The sequence below is a fragment of the Carcharodon carcharias genome, chromosome 11 (assembly GCF_017639515.1).
Source record: "Carcharodon carcharias isolate sCarCar2 chromosome 11, sCarCar2.pri, whole genome shotgun sequence".
In the NCBI taxonomy this organism is placed as follows: domain Eukaryota; kingdom Metazoa; phylum Chordata; class Chondrichthyes; order Lamniformes; family Lamnidae; genus Carcharodon; species Carcharodon carcharias.
Genome location: NC_054477.1, coordinates 121,775,285 through 121,796,624, shown reverse-complemented (window position 1 = coordinate 121,796,624; position 21,340 = coordinate 121,775,285).

The window sequence follows — 21,340 nt, the reverse complement described above, 5'->3', positions numbered from 1 at the left end:
AATCACGCCATTCTGAAGTCACACCATTCTGAAGTCACACCATTCTGCACACCATTCTGAAGTCACGCCATTCTGAACGTCGTTCTGAAGTCACACCATTCTGATTTCACACCATTCTGCATGTCGTTCTGAAGTCACACCATTCTGCATGTCGTTCTGAAGTCACACCATTCTGAAGTCATACCATTCTGAAGTCACGCCATTCTGCACGCCATTCTGAAGTCACACCATTCTGAAGTCACACCGTTCTGAAGCACGCCATTCTGAAGCACGCCATTCTGAAGCATGCAATTCTGAAGCACGCCGTTCTGAAGCACGCCATTCTGAAGTCATGCCATTCTGAAGCACAACATTCTGAAGTCATACCATTCTGAAGTCACACCATTATGAAGCACGCCATTCTGAAGCACGCCATTCTGATGTCACGCCATTCTGAAGTCACACCATTATGAAGCAAGCCATGCTGAAGCACGCCGTTCTGAAGTCACACCATTCTGAAGCACGTCATTCTGAAGTCACACCTTTCTGCACGCCATTCTGAAGCATGCCATTCTGAAGTCACATCGTTCTGAAGCACGCCATTCTGAAGTCACACCGTTCTGAAGCACGCCATTCTGAAGCACGCCATTCTGAAGTCACACCATTCTAAAGTCACACCGTTCTGAATCACACCATTCTGAAGCACGCCATTCTGAAGCATGCCATTCTGAAGTCATACCATTCTGAAGTCATACAGTTCTGAAGCACGCCATTCTGAAGCACGCCATTCTGAAGTCACACCATTCTAAAGTCACACCGTTCTGAATCACACCATTCTGAAGCACGCCATTCTGAAGCATGCCATTCTGAAGTCATACCATTCTGAAGTCATACGGTTCTGAAGCACGCCATTCTGAAGCACGCCATTCTGAAGCATGCCATTCTGAAGCACGCCGTTCTGAAGCACGCCATTCTGAAGTCACACCATTCTGCATGTCGTTCTGAAGTCACACCATTATGAAGCACGCCATTCTGAAGCACGCCATTCTGATGTCACGCCATTCTGAAGTCACACCATTATGAAGCAAGCCATGCTGAAGCACGCCGTTCTGAAGTCACACCATTTTGAATCACGTCATTCTAAAGTCACACCTTTCTGCACGCCATTCTGAAGCATGCCATTCTGAAGTCACATCATTCTGAAACACGCCATTCTGAAGTCACACCGTTCTGAAGCACGCCATTCTGAAGCACGCCATTCTGAAGTCACACCATTCTAAAGTCACACCGTTCTGAATCACACCATTCTGAAGCACGCCATTCTGAAGCATGCCATTCTGAAGTCATACCATTCTGAAGTCATACCGTTCTGAAGCACGCCATTCTGAAGCACGCCATTCTGAAGCATGCCATTCTGAAGACACGCTGTTTTGAAGTCACACCATTCTGAAGTCACACCATTCTGCACGCCATTCTGAAGTCATACCATTCTGCACGTCGTTCTGAAATCACGCCATTCTGAAGTCACACCATTCTGAAGTCACACCATTCTGCACACCATTCTGAAGTCACGCCATTCTGAACGTCGTTCTGAAGTCACACCATTCTGATTTCACACCATTCTGCATGTCGTTCTGAAGTCACACCATTCTGCATGTCGTTCTGAAGTCACACCATTCTGCACGCCATTCTGTCTTCACGCCATTCTGAAGTCACACCATTCTGAAGCACACCATTCCTGAAGTCACACAATTCTGAAGCCACACCATTCTGAAGTCACACCATTCTGCACACCATTCTGAAGTCACACCATTCTGAACGTCGTTCTGAAGTCACACCATTCTGAAGTCACACCATTCTGCATGTCGTTCTGAAGTCACACCATTCTGCACGCCATTCTGAAGTCACGCCATTCTGAAGTCACACCATTCTGCACGTCGTTCTGAAGTCACACCATTCTGAAATCACACCATTCTGCACGCCTTTCTGAAGTCACACCATTCTGAAAGCACACCATTCTGCACGCAATTCTGAAGTCACACCATTCCGAAGTCACACCATTCTGCACGTCGTTCTGAAGTCACACCATTCTGCATGTCGTTCTGAAGTCACACCATTCTGCACGCCATTCTGAAATCACGCCATTCTGACATCACGCCATTCTGAAGTCACGCCATTTTGCACGCCATTCTGAAGTCACACCATTCTGAAGTCACACCGTTCTGAAGCACGCCATTCTGAAGCACGCCATTCTGAAGCATGCAATTCTGAAGCACGCCGTTCTGAAGCACGCCATTCTGAAGTCATGCCATTCTGAAGCACAACATTCTGAAGTCATACCATTCTGAAGTCACCCCATTATGAAGCACGCCATTCTGAAGCACGCCATTCTGATGTCACGCCATTCTGAAGTCACACCATTATGAAGCAAGCCATGCTGAAGCACGCCGTTCTGAAGTCACACCATTCTGAAGCACGTCATTCTGAAGTCACACCTTTCTGCACGCCATTCTGAAGCATGCCATTCTGAAGTCACATCGTTCTGAAACACGCCATTCTGAAGTCACACCGTTCTGAAGCACGCCATTCTGAAGCACGCCATTCTGAAGTCACACCATTCTAAAGTCACACCGTTCTGAATCACACCATTCTGAAGCACGCCATTCTGAAGCATGCCATTCTGAAGTCATACCATTCTGAAGTCATACCGTTCTGAAGCACGCCATTCTGAAGCACGCCATTCTGAAGCATGCCATTCTGAAGTCACGCTGTTTTGAAGTCACACCATTCTGAAGTCACACCATTCTGCACGCCATTCTTAAGTAATACCATTCTGCACGTCGTTCTGAAATCACGCCATTCTGAAGTCACACCATTCTGAAGTCACACCATTCTGCACACCATTCTGAAGTCACGCCATTCTGAACGTCGTTCTGAAGTCACACCATTCTGATTTCACACCATTCTGCATGTCGTTCTGAAGTCACACCATTCTGCATGTCGTTCTGAAGTCACACCATTCCGAAGTCACACCATTCTGAAGCACGCCATTCCTGAAGTCACACAATTCTGAAGTCACACCATTCTGAAGTCACACCATTCTGCACACCATTCTGAAGTCACACCATTCTGAACGTCGTTCTGAAGTCACACCATTCTGAAGTCACACCATTCTGCATGTCGTTCTGAAGTCACACCATTCTGCACGCCATTCTGAAGTCACGCCATTCTGAAGTCACGCCATTCTGAAGTCACGCCATTCTGAAGTCACACCATTCTGAAGTCACGCCATTCTGCACGCCATTCTGAAGTCACACCATTCTGAAGTCACACCGTTCTGAAGCACGCCATTCTGAAGCACGCCATTCTGAAGCATGCAATTCTGAAGCACGCCGTTCTGAAGCACGCCATTCTGAAGTCATGCCATTCTGAAGCACAACACTCTGAAGTCATACCATTCTGAAGTCACACCATTATGAAGCACGCCATTCTGAAGCACGCCATTCTGATGTCACGCCATTCTGAAGTCACACCATTATGAAGCAAGCCATGCTGAAGCACGCCGTTCTGAAGTCACACCATTCTGAAGCACGTCATTCTGAAGTCACACCTTTCTGCACGCCATTCTGAAGCATGCCATTCTGAAGTCACATCGTTCTGAAGCACGCCATTCTGAAGTCACACCGTTCTGAAGCACGCCATTCTGAAGCACGCCATTCTGAAGTCACACCATTCTAAAGTCACACCGTTCTGAATCACACCATTCTGAAGCACGCCATTCTGAAGCATGCCATTCTGAAGTCATACCATTCTGAAGTCATACAGTTCTGAAGCACGCCATTCTGAAGAACGCCATTCTGAAGTCACACCATTCTAAAGTCACACCGTTCTGAATCACACCATTCTGAAGCACGCCATTCTGAGGCATGCCATTCTGAAGTCATACCATTCTGAAGTCATACCGTTCTGAATCACGCCATTCTGAAGCACGCCATTCTGAAGCATGCCATTCTGAAGCATGCCGTTCTGAAGCACGCCATTCTGAAGTCATACCATTCTAAAGCACGCCATTCTGAAGTCACGCTGTTTTGAAGTCACACCATTCTGAAGTCAGACCATTCTGCACGCCATTCTGAAGTCATACCATTCTGCACGTCGTTCTGAAATCACGCCATTCTGAAGTCACACCATTCTGAATCACACCATTCTGCACACCATTCTGAAGTCACACCATTCTGAACGTCGTTCTGAAGTCACACCATTCTGAAGTCACACCATTCTGCATGTCGTTCTGAAGTCACACCATTCTGCATGTCGTTCTGTAGTCACACCATTCTGCACGCCATTCTGAAATCACGCCATTCTGAAGTCACACCATTCTGAAGCACGCCATTCCTGAAGTCACACAATTCTGAAGTCACACCATTCTGAAGTCACACCATTCTGCACACCATTCTGAAGTCACACCATTCTGAACGTCGTTCTGAAGTCACACCATTCTGATATCACACCATTCTGCATGTCGTTCTGAAGTCACACCATTCTGCACGCCAATCTGAAGTCACGCCATTCTGAAGTCACGCCATTCTGAAGTCACACCATTCTGCACGTCGTTCTGAAGTCATACCATTCTGAAATCACACCATTCTGCACGCCTTTCTGAAGTCACACCATTCTGAAAGCACACCATTCTGCACGCCATTCTGAAGTCACACCATTCTGAAGTCACACCATTCTGCACGTCATTCTGAAGTCACACCATTCTGCATGTCGTTCTGAAGTCACACCATTCTGCACGCCATTCTGAAATCACGCCATTCTGAAGTCACGCCATTCTGAAGTCACGCCATTCTGAAGTCACGCCATTCTGAAGTCACACCGTTCTGAAGTCATACCATTCTGAAGTCACACCGTTCTGAAGCACGCCATTCTGAAGCACGCCATTCTGAAGCATGCAATTCTGAAGCACGCCGTTCTGAAGCACGCCATTCTGAAGTCATGCCATTCTGAAGCACAACATTCTGAAGTCATACCATTCTGAAGTCACACCATTATGAAGCACGCCATTCTGAAGCACGCCATTCTGATGTCACGCCATTCTGAAGTCACACCATTATGAAGCAAGCCATGCTGAAGCACGCCGTTCTGAAGTCACACCATTCTGAAACACGTCATTCTGAAGTCACACCTTTCTGCACGCCATTCTGAAGCATGCCATTCTGAAGTCACATCGTTCTGAAGCACGCCATTCTGAAGTCACACCGTTCTGAAGCAAGCCATTCTGAAGCACGCCATTCTGAAGTCACACCATTCTAAAGCCACACCGTTCTGAATCACACCATTCTGAAGGACGCCATTCTGAGGCATGCCATTCTGAAGTCATACCATTCTGAAGTCATACCGTTCTGAAGCACGCCATTCTGAAGCACGCCATTCTGAAGCATGCCATTCTGAAGCACGCCGTTCTGAAGCACGCCATTCTGAAGTCATACCATTCTAAAGCACGCCATTCTGAAGTCACGCTGTTTTGAAGTCACACCATTCTGAAGTCAGACCATTCTGCACGCCATTCTGAAGTCATAGCATTCTGCACGTCGTTCTGAAATCACGCCATTCTGAAGTCACACCATTCTGAAGTCAGACCATTCTGCACACCATTCTGAAGTCACACCTTTCTGAACGTCGTTCTGGAGTCACACCATTCTGAAGTCACACCATTCTGCATGTCGTTCTGAAGTCACACCATTCTGCATGTCGTTCTGAAGTCACACCATTCTGCACGCCATTCTGAAATCACGCCATTCTGAAGTCACACCATTCTGAAGCACGCCATTCCTGAAGTCACACAATTCTGAAGTCACACCATTCTGAAGTCACACCATTCTGAACGTCGTTCTGAAGTCACACCATTCTGAAGTCACACCATTCTGCATGTCGTTCTGAAGTCACACCATTCTGCACGCCATTCTGAAGTAACGCCATTCTGAAGTCACGCCATTCTGAAGTCACGCCATTCTGAAGTCACACCATTCTGAAGTCATACCATTCTGAAGTCACGCCATTCTGCACGCCATTCTGAAGTCACACCATTCTGAAGTCACACCGTTCTGAAGCACGCCATTCTGAAGCACGCCATTCTGAAGCATGCAATTCTGAAGCACGCCGTTCTGAAGCACGCCATTCTGAAGTCATGCCATTCTGAAGCACAACATTCTGAAGTCATACCATTCTGAAGTCACACCATTATGAAGCACGCCATTCTGAAGCACGCCATTCTGATGTCACGCCATTCTGAAGTCACACCATTATGAAGCAAGCCATGCTGAAGCACGCCGTTCTGAAGTCACACCATTCTGAAGCACGTCATTCTGAAGTCACACCTTTCTGCACGCCATTCTGAAGCATGCCATTCTGAAGTCACATCGTTCTGAAGCACGCCATTCTGAAGTCACACCGTTCTGAAGCACGCCATTCTGAAGCACGCCATTCTGAAGTCACACCATTCTAAAGTCACGCCGTTCTGAATCACACCATTCTGAAGCACGCCATTCTGAAGCATGCCATTCTGAAGTCATACCATTCTGAAGTCATACAGTTCTGAAGCACGCCATTCTGAAGCACGCCATTCTGAAGTCACACCATTCTAAAGTCACACCGTTCTGAATCACACCATTCTGAAGCACGCCATTCTGAAGCATGCCATTCTGAAGTCATACCATTCTCAAGTCATACCGTTCTGAATCACGCCATTCTGAAGCACGCCATTCTGAAGCATGCCATTCTGAAGCACGCCATTCTGAAGTCATACCATTCTAAAGCACGCCATTCTGAAGTGACGCTGTTTTGAAGTCACACCATTCTGAAGTCAGACCATTCTGCACGCCATTCTGAAGTCATACCATTCTGCACGTCGTTCTGAAATCACGCCATTCTGAAGTCACACCATTCTGTAGTCACACCATTCTGCACACCATTCTGAAGTCACACCATTCTGAACGTCGTTCTGAAGTCACACCATTCTGAAGTCACACCATTCTGCATGTCGTTCTGAAGTCACACCATTCTGCATGTCGTTCTGTAGTCACACCATTCTGCACGCCATTCTGAAATCACGCCATTCTGAAGTCACACCATTCTGAAGCACGCCATTCCTGAAGTCACACAATTCTGAAGTCACACCATTCTGAAGTCACACCATTCTGCACACCATTCTGAAGTCACACCATTCTGAACGTCGTTCTGAAGTCACACCATTCTGAAATCACACCATTCTGCATGTCGTTCTGAAGTCACACCATTCTGCACGCCAATCTGAAGTCACGCCATTCTGAAGTCACGCCATTCTGAAGTCACACCATTCTGCACGTCGTTCTGAAGTCATACCATTCTGAAATCACACCATTCTGAACGCCTTTCTGAAGTCACACCATTCTGAAAGCACACCATTCTGCACGCCATTCTGAAGTCACACCATTCTGAAGTCACACCATTCTGCACGTCGTTCTGAAGTCACACCATTCTGCATGTCGTTCTGTAGTCACACCATTCTGCACGCCATTCTGAAATCACGCCATTCTGAAGTCACGCCATTCTGAAGTCACACCATTCTGAAGTCATACCATTCTGAAGTCACGCCATTCTGCACGCCATTCTGAAGTCACACCATTCTGAAGTCACACCGTTCTGAAGCACGCCATTCTGAAGCACGCCATTCTGAAGCATGCAATTCTGAAGCACGCCGTTCTGAAGCACGCCATTCTGAAGTCATGCCATTCTGAAGCACAACATTCTGAAGTCATACCATTCTGAAGTCACACCATTATGAAGCACGCCATTCTGAAGCACGCCATTCTGATGTCACGCCATTCTGAAGTCACACCATTATGAAGCAAGCCATGCTGAAGCACGCCGTTCTGAAGTCACACCATTCTGAAGCACGTCATTCTGAAGTCACACCTTTCTGCACGCCATTCTGAAGCATGCCATTCTGAAGTCACATCGTTCTGAAGCACGCCATTCTGAAGTCACACCGTTCTGAAGCACGCCATTCTGAAGCACGCCATTCTGAAGTCACACCATTCTAAAGTCACACCGTTCTGAATCACACCATTCTGAAGCACGCCATTCTGAAGCATGCCATTCTGAAGTCATACCATTCTGAAGTCATACCGTTCTGAAGCACGCCATTCTGAAGCACGCCATTCTGAAGCATGCCATTCTGAAGCACGCCGTTCTGAAGCACGCCATTCTGAAGTCATACCATTCTAAGACACACCATTCTGAAGTCACACCGTTGTGCACGCCATTCTGAAGCACGCCATTCTGAAGTCACGCCAATATGAAGTCACACCATTATGCACGTCATTCTGAAGTCATGCCATTCTGACGTCACACCATTCTGCACGCCATTCTGAAGCACGCCATTCTGATGTCACGCCATTCTGAAGTCACACCATTCTGAAGTCATACCATTCTGAAGTCACGCCATTCTGCACGCCATTCTGAAGTCACACCATTCTGAAGTCACACCGTTCTGAAGCACGCCATTCTGAAGCACGCCATTCTGAAGCATGCAATTCTGAAGCACGCCGTTCTGAAGCACGCCATTCTGAATTCATGCAATTCTGAAGCACAACATTCTGAAGTCATACCATTCTGAAGTCACACCATTATGAAGCACGCCATTCTGAAGCACGCCATTCTGATGTCACGCCATTCTGAAGTCACACCATTATGAAGCAAGCCATGCTGAAGCACGCCGTTCTGAAGTCACACCATTCTGAAGCACGTCATTCTGAAGTCACACCTTTCTGCACGCCATTCTGAAGCACGCCATTCTGAAGTCACACCGTTCTGAAGCACGCCGTTCTGAAGCACGCCATTCTGAAGTCATGCCATTCTGAAGCACAACATTCTGAAGTCATACCATTTTGAAGTCACACCATTATGAAGCACGCCATTCTGAAGCATGCCATTCTGATGTCACGCCATTCTGAAGTCACACCATTATGAAGCAAGCCATGCTGAAGCACGCCGTTCTGAAGTCACACCATTCTGAAGCACGTCATTCTGAAGTCACACCTTTCTGCACGCCATTCTGAAGCATGCCATTCTGAAGTCACATCGTTCTGAAGCACGCCATTCTGAAGTCACACCGTTCTGAAGCACGCCATTCTGAAGAACGCCATTCTGAAGTCACACCATTCTAAAGTCACACCGTTCTGAATCACACCATTCTGAAGCACGCCATTCTGAAGCATGCCATTCTGAAGTCATACCATTCTCAAGTCATACCGTTCTGAATCACGCCATTCTGAAGCACGCCATTCTGAAGCATGCCATTCTGAAGCATGCCGTTCTGAAGCACGCCATTCTGAAGTCATACCATTCTAAAGCACGCCATTCTGAAGTCACGCTGTTTTGAAGTCACACCATTCTGAAGTCAGACCATTCTGCATGCCATTCTGAAGTCATACCATTCTGCACGTCATTCTGAAATCACGCCATTCTGAAGTCACACCATTCTGAAGTCACACCATTTTGCACACCATTCTGAAGTCACACCATTCTGAACGTTGTTCTGAAGTCACACCATTCTGAAGTCACACCATTCTGCATGTCGTTCTGAAGTCACACCATTCTGCATGTCGTTCTGAAGTCACACCATTCTGCACGCCACTCTGAAATCACGCCATTCTGAAGTCACACCATTCTGAAGCACGCCATTCCTGAAGTCACACAATTCTGAAGTCACACCATTCTGAAGTCACACCATTCTGCACACCATTCTGAAGTCACACCATTCTGAACGTCGTTCTGAAGTCACACCATTCTGAAGTCACACCATTCTGCATGTCGTTCTGAAGTCACACCATTCTGCACGCCATTCTGAAATCACGCCATTCTGAAGTCACGCCATTCTGAAATCACGCCATTCTGAAGTCACACCATTCTGAAGTCATACCATTCTGAAGTCACGCCATTCTGCACGCCATTCTGAAGTCACACCATTCTGAAGTCACACCGTTCTGAAGCACGCCATTCTGAAGCACGCCATTCTGAAGCATGCAATTCTGAAGCACGCCGTTCTGAAGCACGCCATTCTGAAGTCATGCCATTCTGAAGCACAACATTCTGAAGTCATACCATTCTGAAGTCACACCATTATGAAGCACGCCATTCTGAAGCATGCCATTCTGATGTCACGCCATTCTGAAGTCACACCATTATGAAGCAAGCCATGCTGAAGCACGCCGTTTTGAAGTCACACCATTCTGAAGCACGTCATTCTGAAGTCACACCTTTCTGCACGCCATTCTGAAGCATGCCATTCTGAAGTCACATCGTTCTGAAGCACGCCATTCTGAAGTCACACCGTTCTGAAGCACGCCATTCTGAAGCACGCCATTCTGAAGTCACACCATTCTAAAGTCACACCGTTCTGAATCACACCATTCTGAAGCACGCCATTCTGAAGCATGCCATTCTGAAGTCATACCATTCTCAAGTCATACCGTTCTGAAGCACGCCATTCTGAAGCACGCCATTCTGAAGCATGCCATTCTGAAGCATGCCGTTCTGAAGCACGCCATTCTGAAGTCATACCATTCTAAAGCACGCCATTCTGAAGTCACGCTGTTTTGAAGTCACACCATTCTGAAGTCAGACCATTCTGCACGCCATTCTGAAGTCATACCATTCTGCACGTCGTTCTGAAATCACGCCATTCTGAAGTCACACCATTCTGAAGTCACATCATTTTGCACACCATTCTGAAGTCACACCATTCTGAACGTCGTTCTGAAGTCACACCATTCTGAAGTCACACCATTCTGCATGTCGTTCTGAAGTCGCACCATTCTGCATGTCGTTCTGAAGTCACACCATTCTGCACGCCATTCTGAAATCACGCCATTCTGAAGTCACACCATTCTGAAGCACGCCATTCCTGAAGTCACACAATTCTGAAGTCACACCATTCTGAAGTCACACCATTCTGCACACCATTCTGAAGTCACACAATTCTGAACGTCGTTCTGAAGTCACACCATTCTGAAGTCACACCATTCTGCATGTCGTTCTGAAGTCACACCATTCTGCACGCCATTCTGAAATCACGCCATTCTGAAGTCACACCATTCTGAAGTCATACCATTCTGAAGTCACGCCATTCTGCACGCCATTCTGAAGTCACACCATTCTGAAGTCACACCGTTCTGAAGCACGCCATTCTGAAGCACGCCATTCTGAAGCATGCAATTCTGAAGCACGCCGTTCTGAAGCACGCCATTCTGAAGTCATGCCATTCTGAAGCACAACATTCTGAAGTCATACCATTCTGAAGTCACACCATTATGAAGCACGCCATTCTGAAGCATGCCATTCTGATGTCACGCCATTCTGAAGTCACACCATTATGAAGCAAGCCATGCTGAAGCACGCCGTTTTGAAGTCACACCATTCTGAAGCACGTCATTCTGAAGTCACACCTTTCTGCACGCCATTCTGAAGCATGCCATTCTGAAGTCACATCGTTCTGAAGCACGCCATTCTGAAGTCACACCGTTCTGAAGCACGCCATTCTGAAGCACGCCATTCTGAAGTCACACCATTCTAAAGTCACACCGTTCTGAATCACACCATTCTGAAGCACGCCATTCTGAAGCATGCCATTCTGAAGTCATACCATTCTGAAGTCATACGGTTCTGAAGCACGCCATTCTGAAGCACGCCATTCTGAAGCATGCCATTCTGAAGCACGCCGTTCTGAAGCACGCCATTCTGAAGTCACACCATTCTGCATGTCGTTCTGAAGTCACACCATTATGAAGCACGCCATTCTGAAGCACGCCATTCTGATGTCACGCCATTCTGAAGTCACACCATTATGAAGCACGTCATTCTGAAGCACGCCATTCTGAAGCATGCCATTCTGAAGCATGCCATTCTGAAGCACGCCATTCTGAAGTCATACCATTCTAAAGCACGCCATTCTGAAGTGACGCTGTTTTGAAGTCACACCATTCTGAAGTCAGACCATTCTGCACGCCATTCTGAAGTCATACCATTCTGCACGTCGTTCTGAAATCACGCCATTCTGAAGTCACACCATTCTGTAGTCACAACATTCTGCACACCATTCTGAAGTCACACCATTCTGAACGTCGTTCTGAAGTCACACCATTCTGAAGTCACACCATTCTGCATGTCGTTCTGAAGTCACACCATTCTGCATGTCGTTCTGTAGTCACACCATTCTGCACGCCATTCTGAAATCACGCCATTCTGAAGTCACACCATTCTGAAGCACGCCATTCCTGAAGTCACACAATTCTGAAGTCACACCATTCTGAAGTCACACCATTCTGCACACCATTCTGAAGTCACACCATTCTGAACGTCGTTCTGAAGTCACACCATTCTGAAATCACACCATTCTGCATGTCGTTCTGAAGTCACACCATTCTGCACGCCAATCTGAAGTCACGCCATTCTGAAGTCACGCCATTCTGAAGTCACACCATTCTGCACGTCGTTCTGAAGTCATACCATTCTGAAATCACACCATTCTGAACGCCTTTCTGAAGTCACACCATTCTGAAAGCACACCATTCTGCACGCCATTCTGAAGTCACACCATTCTGAAGTCACACCATTCTGCACGTCGTTCTGAAGTCACACCATTCTGCATGTCGTTCTGTAGTCACACCATTCTGCACGCCATTCTGAAATCACGCCATTCTGAAGTCACGCCATTCTGAAGTCACACCATTCTGAAGTCATACCATTCTGAAGTCACGCCATTCTGCACGCCATTCTGAAGTCACACCATTCTGAAGTCACACCGTTCTGAAGCACGCCATTCTGAAGCACGCCATTCTGAAGCATGCAATTCTGAAGCACGCCGTTCTGAAGCACGCCATTCTGAAGTCATGCCATTCTGAAGCACAACATTCTGAAGTCATACCATTCTGAAGTCACACCATTATGAAGCACGCCATTCTGAAGCACGCCATTCTGATGTCACGCCATTCTGAAGTCACACCATTATGAAGCAAGCCATGCTGAAGCACGCCGTTCTGAAGTCACACCATTCTGAAGCACGTCATTCTGAAGTCACACCTTTCTGCACGCCATTCTGAAGCATGCCATTCTGAAGTCACATCGTTCTGAAGCACGCCATTCTGAAGTCACACCGTTCTGAAGCACGCCATTCTGAAGCACGCCATTCTGAAGTCACACCATTCTAAAGTCACACCGTTCTGAATCACACCATTCTGAAGCACGCCATTCTGAAGCATGCCATTCTGAAGTCATACCATTCTGAAGTCATACCGTTCTGAAGCACGCCATTCTGAAGCACGCCATTCTGAAGCATGCCATTCTGAAGCACGCCGTTCTGAAGCACGCCATTCTGAAGTCATACCATTCTAAGACACACCATTCTGAAGTCACACCGTTGTGCACGCCATTCTGAAGCACGCCATTCTGAAGTCACGCCAATATGAAGTCACACCATTATGCACGTCATTCTGAAGTCATGCCATTCTGACGTCACACCATTCTGCACGCCATTCTGAAGCACGCCATTCTGATGTCACGCCATTCTGAAGTCACACCATTCTGAAGTCATACCATTCTGAAGTCACGCCATTCTGCACGCCATTCTGAAGTCACACCATTCTGAAGTCACACCGTTCTGAAGCACGCCATTCTGAAGCACGCCATTCTGAAGCATGCAATTCTGAAGCACGCCGTTCTGAAGCACGCCATTCTGAATTCATGCCATTCTGAAGCATGCCATTCTGAAGTCACATCGTTCTGAAGCACGCCATTCTGAAGCACGCCATTCTGAAGCACGCCGTTCTGAAGCACGCCATTCTGAAGTCATGCCATTCTGAAGCACAACATTCTGAAGTCATACCATTTTGAAGTCACACCATTATGAAGCACGCCATTCTGAAGCATGCCATTCTGATGTCACGCCATTCTGAAGTCACACCATTATGAAGCAAGCCATGCTGAAGCACGCCGTTCTGAAGTCACACCATTCTGAAGCACGTCATTCTGAAGTCACACCTTTCTGCACGCCATTCTGAAGCATGCCATTCTGAAGTCACATCGTTCTGAAGCACGCCATTCTGAAGTCACACCGTTCTGAAGCACGCCATTCTGAAGCACGCCATTCTGAAGTCACACCATTCTAAAGTCACACCGTTCTGAATCACACCATTCTGAAGCACGCCATTCTGAAGCATGCCATTCTGAAGTCATACCATTCTCAAGTCATACCGTTCTGAATCACGCCATTCTGAAGCACGCCATTCTGAAGCATGCCATTCTGAAGCATGCCGTTCTGAAGCACGCCATTCTGAAGTCATACCATTCTAAAGCACGCCATTCTGAAGTCACGCTGTTTTGAAGTCACACCATTCTGAAGTCAGACCATTCTGCATGCCATTCTGAAGTCATACCATTCTGCACGTCATTCTGAAATCACGCCATTCTGAAGTCACACCATTCTGAAGTCACACCATTTTGCACACCATTCTGAAGTCACACCATTCTGAACGTTGTTCTGAAGTCACACCATTCTGAAGTCACACCATTCTGCATGTCGTTCTGAAGTCACACCATTCTGCATGTCGTTCTGAAGTCACACCATTCTGCACGCCACTCTGAAATCACGCCATTCTGAAGTCACACCATTCTGAAGCACGCCATTCCTGAAGTCACACAATTCTGAAGTCACACCATTCTGAAGTCACACCATTCTGCACACCATTCTGAAGTCACACCATTCTGAACGTCGTTCTGAAGTCACACCATTCTGAAGTCACACCATTCTGCATGTCGTTCTGAAGTCACACCATTCTGCACGCCATTCTGAAATCACGCCATTCTGAAGTCACGCCATTCTGAAATCACGCCATTCTGAAGTCACACCATTCTGAAGTCATACCATTCTGAAGTCACGCCATTCTGCACGCCATTCTGAAGTCACACCATTCTGAAGTCACACCGTTCTGAAGCACGCCATTCTGAAGCACGCCATTCTGAAGCATGCAATTCTGAAGCACGCCGTTCTGAAGCACGCCATTCTGAAGTCATGCCATTCTGAAGCACAACATTCTGAAGTCATACCATTCTGAAGTCACACCATTATGAAGCACGCCATTCTGAAGCATGCCATTCTGATGTCACGCCATTCTGAAGTCACACCATTATGAAGCAAGCCATGCTGAAGCACGCCGTTTTGAAGTCACACCATTCTGAAGCACGTCATTCTGAAGTCACACCTTTCTGCACGCCATTCTGAAGCATGCCATTCTGAAGTCACATCGTTCTGAAGCACGCCATTCTGAAGTCACACCGTTCTGAAGCACGCCATTCTGAAGCACGCCATTCTGAAGTCACACCATTCTAAAGTCACACCGTTCTGAATCACACCATTCTGAAGCACGCCATTCTGAAGCATGCCATTCTGAAGTCATACCATTCTCAAGTCATACCGTTCTGAAGCACGCCATTCTGAAGCACGCCATTCTGAAGCATGCCATTCTGAAGCATGCCGTTCTGAAGCACGCCATTCTGAAGTCATACCATTCTAAAGCACGCCATTCTGAAGTCACGCTGTTTTGAAGTCACACCATTCTGAAGTCAGACCATTCTGCACGCCATTCTGAAGTCATACCATTCTGCACGTCGTTCTGAAATCACGCCATTCTGAAGTCACACCATTCTGAAGTCACATCATTTTGCACACCATTCTGAAGTCACACCATTCTGAACGTCGTTCTGAAGTCACACCATTCTGAAGTCACACCATTCTGCATGTCGTTCTGAAGTCGCACCATTCTGCATGTCGTTCTGAAGTCACACCATTCTGCACGCCATTCTGAAATCACGCCATTCTGAAGTCACACCATTCTGAAGCACGCCATTCCTGAAGTCACACAATTCTGAAGTCACACCATTCTGAAGTCACACCATTCTGCACACCATTCTGAAGTCACACAATTCTGAACGTCGTTCTGAAGTCACACCATTCTGAAGTCACACCATTCTGCATGTCGTTCTGAAGTCACACCATTCTGCACGCCATTCTGAAATCACGCCATTCTGAAGTCACACCATTCTGAAGTCATACCATTCTGAAGTCACGCCATTCTGCACGCCATTCTGAAGTCACACCATTCTGAAGTCACACCGTTCTGAAGCACGCCATTCTGAAGCACGCCATTCTGAAGCATGCAATTCTGAAGCACGCCGTTCTGAAGCACGCCATTCTGAAGTCATGCCATTCTGAAGCACAACATTCTGAAGTCATACCATTCTGAAGTCACACCATTATGAAGCACGCCATTCTGAAGCATGCCATTCTGATGTCACGCCATTCTGAAGTCACACCATTATGAAGCAAGCCATGCTGAAGCACGCCGTTTTGAAGTCACACCATTCTGAAGCACGTCATTCTGAAGTCACACCTTTCTGCACGCCATTCTGAAGCATGCCATTCTGAAGTCACATCGTTCTGAAGCACGCCATTCTGAAGTCACACCGTTCTGAAGCACGCCATTCTGAAGCACGCCATTCTGAAGTCACACCATTCTAAAGTCACACCGTTCTGAATCACACCATTCTGAAGCACGCCATTCTGAAGCATGCCATTCTGAAGTCATACCATTCTGAAGTCATACGGTTCTGAAGCACGCCATTCTGAAGCACGCCATTCTGAAGCATGCCATTCTGAAGCACGCCGTTCTGAAGCACGCCATTCTGAAGTCACACCATTCTGCATGTCGTTCTGAAGTCACACCATTATGAAGCACGCCATTCTGAAGCACGCCATTCTGATGTCACGCCATTCTGAAGTCACACCATTATGAAGCACGTCATTCTGAAGCACGCCATTCTGAAGCATGCCATTCTGAAGCATGCCATTCTGAAGCACGCCATTCTGAAGTCATACCATTCTAAAGCACGCCATTCTGAAGTGACGCTGTTTTGAAGTCACACCATTCTGAAGTCAGACCATTCTGCACGCCATTCTGAAGTCATACCATTCTGCACGTCGTTCTGAAATCACGCCATTCTGAAGTCACACCATTCTGTAGTCACACCATTCTGCACACCATTCTGAAGTCACACCATTCTGAACGTCGTTCTGAAGTCACACCATTCTGAAGTCACACCATTCTGCATGTCGTTCTGAAGTCACACCATTCTGCATGTCGTTCTGTAGTCACACCATTCTGCACGCCATTCTGAAATCACGCCATTCTGAAGTCACACCATTCTGAAGCACGCCATTCCTGAAGTCACACAATTCTGAAGTCACACCATTCTGAAGTCACACCATTCTGCACACCATTCTGAAGTCACACCATTCTGAACGTCGTTCTGAAGTCACACCATTCTGAAATCACACCATTCTGCATGTCGTTCTGAAGTCACACCATTCTGCACGCCAATCTGAAGTCACGCCATTCTGAAGTCACGCCATTCTGAAGTCACACCATTCTGCACGTCGTTCTGAAGTCATACCATTCTGAAATCACACCATTCTGAACGCCTTTCTGAAGTCACACCATTCTGAAAGCACACCATTCTGCACGCCATTCTGAAGTCACACCATTCTGAAGTCACACCATTCTGCACGTCGTTCTGAAGTCACACCATTCTGCATGTCGTTCTGTAGTCACACCATTCTGCACGCCATTCTGAAATCACGCCATTCTGAAGTCACGCCATTCTGAAGTCACACCATTCTGAAGTCATACCATTCTGAAGTCACGCCATTCTGCACGCCATTCTGAAGTCACACCATTCTGAAGTCACACCGTTCTGAAGCACGCCATTCTGAAGCACGCCATTCTGAAGCATGCAATTCTGAAGCACGCCGTTCTGAAGCACGCCATTCTGAAGTCATGCCATTCTGAAGCACAACATTCTGAAGTCATACCATTCTGAAGTCACACCATTATGAAGCACGCCATTCTGAAGCACGCCATTCTGATGTCACGCCATTCTGAAGTCACACCATTATGAAGCAAGCCATGCTGAAGCACGCCGTTCTGAAGTCACACCATTCTGAAGCACGTCATTCTGAAGTCACACCTTTCTGCACGCCATTCTGAAGCATGCCATTCTGAAGTCACATCGTTCTGAAGCACGCCATTCTGAAGTCACACCGTTCTGAAGCACGCCATTCTGAAGCACGCCATTCTGAAGTCACACCATTCTAAAGTCACACCGTTCTGAATCACACCATTCTGAAGCACGCCATTCTGAAGCATGCCATTCTGAAGTCATACCATTCTGAAGTCATACCGTTCTGAAGCACGCCATTCTGAAGCACGCCATTCTGAAGCATGCCATTCTGAAGCACGCCGTTCTGAAGCACGCCATTCTGAAGTCATACCATTCTAAGACACACCATTCTGAAGTCACACCGTTGTGCACGCCATTCTGAAGCACGCCATTCTGAAGTCACGCCAATATGAAGTCACACCATTATGCACGTCATTCTGAAGTCATGCCATTCTGACGTCACACCATTCTGCACGCCATTCTGAAGCACGCCATTCTGATGTCACGCCATTCTGAAGTCACACCATTCTGAAGTCATACCATTCTGAAGTCACGCCATTCTGCACGCCATTCTGAAGTCACACCATTCTGAAGTCACACCGTTCTGAAGCACGCCATTCTGAAGCACGCCATTCTGAAGCATGCAATTCTGAAGCACGCCGTTCTGAAGCACGCCATTCTGAATTCATGCAATTCTGAAGCACAACATTCTGAAGTCATACCATTCTGAAGTCACACCATTATGAAGCACGCCATTCTGAAGCACGCCATTCTGATGTCACGCCATTCTGAAGTCACACCATTATGAAGCAAGCCATGCTGAAGCACGCCGTTCTGAAGTCACACCATTCTGAAGCACGTCATTCTGAAGTCACACCTTTCTGCACGCCATTCTGAAGCATGCCATTCTGAAGTCACATCGTTCTGAAGCACGCCATTCTGAAGTCACACCGTTCTGAAGCACGCCGTTCTGAAGCACGCCATTCTGAAGTCATGCCATTCTGAAGCACAACATTCTGAAGTCATACCATTTTGAAGTCACACCATTATGAAGCACGCCATTCTGAAGCATGCCATTCTGATGTCACGCCATTCTGAAGTCACACCATTATGAAGCAAGCCATGCTGAAGCACGCCGTTCTGAAGTCACACCATTCTGAAGCACGTCATTCTGAAGTCACACCTTTCTGCACGCCATTCTGAAGCATGCCATTCTGAAGTCACATCGTTCTGAAGCACGCCATTCTGAAGTCACACCGTTCTGAAGCACGCCATTCTGAAGCACGCCATTCTGAAGTCACACCATTCTAAAGTCACACCGTTCTGAATCACACCATTCTGAAGCACGCCATTCTGAAGCATGCCATTCTGAAGTCATACCATTCTCAAGTCATACCGTTCTGAATCACGCCATTCTGAAGCACGCCATTCTGAAGCATGCCATTCTGAAGCATGCCGTTCTGAAGCACGCCATTCTGAAGTCATACCATTCTAAAGCACGCCATTCTGAAGTCACGCTGTTTTGAAGTCACACCATTCTGAAGTCAGACCATTCTGCATGCCATTCTGAAGTCATACCATTCTGCACGTCATTCTGAAATCACGCCATTCTGAAGTCACACCATTCTGAAGTCACACCATTTTGCACACCATTCTGAAGTCACACCATTCTGAACGTTGTTCTGAAGTCACACCATTCTGAAGTCACACCATTCTGCATGTCGTTCTGAAGTCACACCATTCTGCATGTCGTTCTGAAGTCACACCATTCTGCACGCCACTCTGAAATCACGCCATTCTGAAGTCACACCATTCTGAAGCACGCCATTCCTGAAGTCACACAATTCTGAAGTCACACCATTCTGAAGTCACACCATTCTGCACACCATTCTGAAGTCACACCATTCTGAACGTCGTTCTGAAGTCACACCATTCTGAAGTCACACCATTCTGCATGTCGTTCTGAAGTCACACCATTCTGCACGCCATTCTGAAATCACGCCATTCTGAAGTCACGCTATTCTGAAATCACGCCATTCTGAAGTCACACCATTCTGAAGTCATACCATTCTGAAGTCACGCCATTCTGCACGCCATTCTGAAGTCACACCATTCTGAAGTCACACCGTTCTGAAGCACGCCATTCTGAAGCACGCCATTCTGAAGCATGCAATTCTGAAGCACGCCGTTCTGAAGCACGCCATTCTGAAGTCATGCCATTCTGAAGCACAACATTCTGAAGTCATACCATTCTGAAGTCACACCATTATGAAGCACGCCATTCTGAAGCATGCCATTCTGATGTCACGCCATTCTGAAGTCACACCATTATGAAGCAAGCCATGCTGAAGCACGCCGTTTTGAAGTCACACCATTCTGAAGCACGTCATTCTGAAGTCACACCTTTCTGCACGCCATTCTGAAGCATGCCATTCTGAAGTCACATCGTTCTGAAGCACGCCATTCTGAAGTCACACCGTTCTGAAGCACGCCATTCTGAAGCACGCCATTCTGAAGTCACACCATTCTAAAGTCACACCGTTCTGAATCACACCATTCTGAAGCACGCCATTCTGAAGCATGCCATTCTGAAGTCATACCATTCTCAAGTCATACCGTTCTGAAGCACGCCATTCTGAAGCACGCCATTCTGAAGCATGCCATTCTGAAGCATGCCGTTCTGAAGCACGCCATTCTGAAGTCATACCATTCTAAAGCACGCCATTCTGAAGTCACGCTGTTTTGAAGTCACACCATTCTGAAGTCAGACCATTCTGCACGCCATTCTGAAGTCATACCATTCTGCACGTCGTTCTGAAATCACGCCATTCTGAAGTCACACCATTCTGAAGTCACATCATTTTGCACACCATTCTGAAGTCACACCATTCTGAACGTCGTTCTGAAGTCACACCATTCTGAAGTCACACCATTCTGCATGTCGTTCTGAAGTCGCACCATTCTGCATGTCGTTCTGAAGTCACACCATTCTGCACGCCATTCTGAAATCACGCCATTCTGAAGTCACACCATTCTGAAGCACGCCATTCCTGAAGTCACACAATTCTGAAGTCACACCATTCTGAAGTCACACCATTCTGCACACCATTCTGAAGTCACACAATTCTGAACGTCGTTCTGAAGTCACACCATTCTGAAGTCACACCATTCTGCATGTCGTTCTGAAGTCACACCATTCTGCACGCCATTCTGAAATCACGCCATTCTGAAGTCACACCATTCTGAAGTCATACCATTCTGAAGTCAC